This window comes from Oncorhynchus tshawytscha, linkage group LG08 (assembly GCF_018296145.1).
Source record: "Oncorhynchus tshawytscha isolate Ot180627B linkage group LG08, Otsh_v2.0, whole genome shotgun sequence".
NCBI lineage: Eukaryota > Metazoa > Chordata > Actinopteri > Salmoniformes > Salmonidae > Oncorhynchus > Oncorhynchus tshawytscha.
Genome location: NC_056436.1, coordinates 11266127 through 11269071, shown reverse-complemented (window position 1 = coordinate 11269071; position 2945 = coordinate 11266127).

Here is a 2945-nt window from a genome sequence, read left to right as displayed (position 1 = left end):
TCTCTTGAGCCACCGTAGCAACAACATACCCAGCAACACTTCCTCAAAATAGGCAGAATTCATCTCAGATAAATCAAGAAATCTGTCATTGATTTTGACGTTTTTGCCAAGGAAGTCTTAGTCGCGCAATTTTACATCTAACTGAGACATTTGATGCTTGAACTATTAGTCTCTCTATGAATGTCAACAAACACTTCATTGAATAATCCTGTCCATAGTTCCTGCTCCTACTAGGAGTAGTACTGTTTACCAGTGGGCTAAACAAGACCCCCTGCTACGATCACACACACGTAGGAGCAGACCTACTTTGTTGTTAATATGCTTCATGTTGCTTTTATGAACTGTGAAGATTTATCATACTGCATTACTTACGCGCGCACACGTGTGAGTGTGTGTGTGTATTTGAGAGCTGGAACAATGATCAAGTGATCTGAATGAGCCAATCAAATGTTATCAGTGTTAGATGATAAGGTCTTTCACTCTGAATAAAAAGGTTGCTGACGGAATCATTTATTGTTGCTGACCTTAGTCCTACAACACACAAAGACAACCTTTTCCCTAGAGAACAACAGCATAACTGTAGGCCTACACAACTTTGACTCGACCAATAAACGCACACAACTCTCCCACAACCTTTTAGAGAACACAACCAGCATACAACTTCCACACAACCCCCGATCACCTACCTATTGACCTGCCAACAGAACAGACATTCCTCTGCATGAGAACAGAGTTATTGTGTGTCTCTGACTATCCTATCCTTGCCTGCCTGAACTAATCTGCTCATTAATGTCTAGATCAGGAGAGGAACTCCCAGAAAACGAGTGAAAGAGTGGGATATAGAGACTAGAAGAAGTGAGAAGGAAAGGCAGATTGGGTCTCTGCTCCTACTGCCTCAGTCATGGGAATGATTCGATTATGACTGTGTAGGACCATCATTTATGTAACACACACAACTCAAAAAATAATGAAGCGACTGTCTCTGAGCCAAAAACACAAACCAACCAAGACTGGCATGCAGAGAGAGAGGCCACGTCAAGGAAAATACACACACACATCAGGAAATATACACGCCTCCCTTTTTCTCCAGCACATATTAACAAACAACCAAAGATGATATTAAATATAATGAACATGGCAGTTGGTGGCGTGACTCAAGACTGTGTGAGCCCACTGAGCTAAAAGCTTGGCATCCGCTAACATCAGTCTTCAAGTTACAGACAGGACATTGTGTGGTTAGCTGCTGTTGGTGCAGGGGTGGAGAAAACTGTGTATCTCTCCAGGAGTGTTTCCTACCACTGTGTTAAAGTTCCAGTGAGAGACTTCAGTCACATCACATACCATACAATGGAGTTGGACCTCTGATAAGTGGGTCATGGAGTGCACTTAAGAGATGTCACTATGCAGACGTAGCAGGACACTAGAGTTGTTAGTGCGCACCTCTGATAAGTGGGTCATGGAGTGCACTTAAGAGATGTCACTATGCAGACGTAGCAGGACACTAGAGTTGTTAGTGCGCACCTCTGATAAGTGGGTCATGGAGTGCACTTAAGAGATGTCACTATGCAGACGTGTCAGCAGGACACTAGAGTTGTTAGTGCGCACCTCTGATAAGTGGGTCATGGAGTGCACTTAAGAGATGTCACTATGCAGACGTAGCAGGACACTAGAGTTGTTAGTGCGCACCTCTGATAAGTGGGTCATGGAGTGCACTTAAGAGATGTCACTATGCAGACGTAGCAGGACACTAGAGTTGTTAGTGCGCACCTCTGATAAGTGGGTCATGGAGTGCACTTAAGAGATGTCACTATGCAGACGTAGCAGGACACTAGAGTTGTTAGTGCGCACCTCTGATAAGTGGGTCATGGAGTGCACTTAAGAGATGTCACTATGCAGACGTAGCAGGACACTAGAGTTGTTAGTGCGCACCTCTGATAAGTGGGTCATGGAGTGCACTTAAGAGATGTCACTATGCAGACGTAGCAGGACACTAGAGTTGTTAGTGCGCACCTCTGATAAGTGGGTCATGGAGTGCACTTAAGAGATGTCACTATGCAGATGTAGCAGGACACTAGAGTTGTTAGTGCGCACCTCTGATAAGTGGGTCATGGAGTGCACTTAAGAGATGTCACTATGCAGATGTAGCAGGACACTAGAGTTGTTAGTGCGCACCTCTGATAAGTGGGTCATGGAGTGCACTTAAGAGATGTCACTATGCAGACGTAGCAGGACACTAGAGTTGTTAGTGCGCACCTCTGATAAGTGGGTCATGGAGTGCACTTAAGAGATGTCACTATGCAGATGTAGCAGGACACTAGAGTTGTTAGTGCGCACCTCTGATAAGTGGGTCATGGAGTGCACTTAAGAGATGTCACTATGCAGACGTAGCAGGACACTAGAGTTGTTAGTGCGCACCTCTGATAAGTGGGTCATGGAGTGCACTTAAGAGATGTCACTATGCAGACGTAGCAGGACACTTAAGAGATGTCACTAGCAGACGTAGCAGGACACTAGAGTTGTTAGTGCGCACCTCTGATAAGTGGGTCATGGAGTGCACTTAAGAGATGTCACTATGCAGACGTAGCAGGACACTAGAGTTGTTAGTGCACCTGATAAGTGGGTCATGGAGTGCACTTAAGAGATGTCACTATGCAGACGTAGCAGGACACTAGAGTTGTTAGTGCGCACCTCTGATAAGTGGGTCATGGAGTGCACTTAAGAGATGTCACTATGCAGACGTAGCAGGACACTAGAGTTGTTAGTGCGCACCTCTGATAAGTGGGTCATGGAGTGCACTTAAGAGATGTCACTATGCAGACGTAGCAGGACACTAGAGTTGTTAGTGCGCACCACTGCCCCTCATTTACCCATAGTCCTCCTCTGCACCTCAATCTCACTGTAGGATCATTACGTAACCTTTCATCCACTGTCTCACTGCTCTTTCT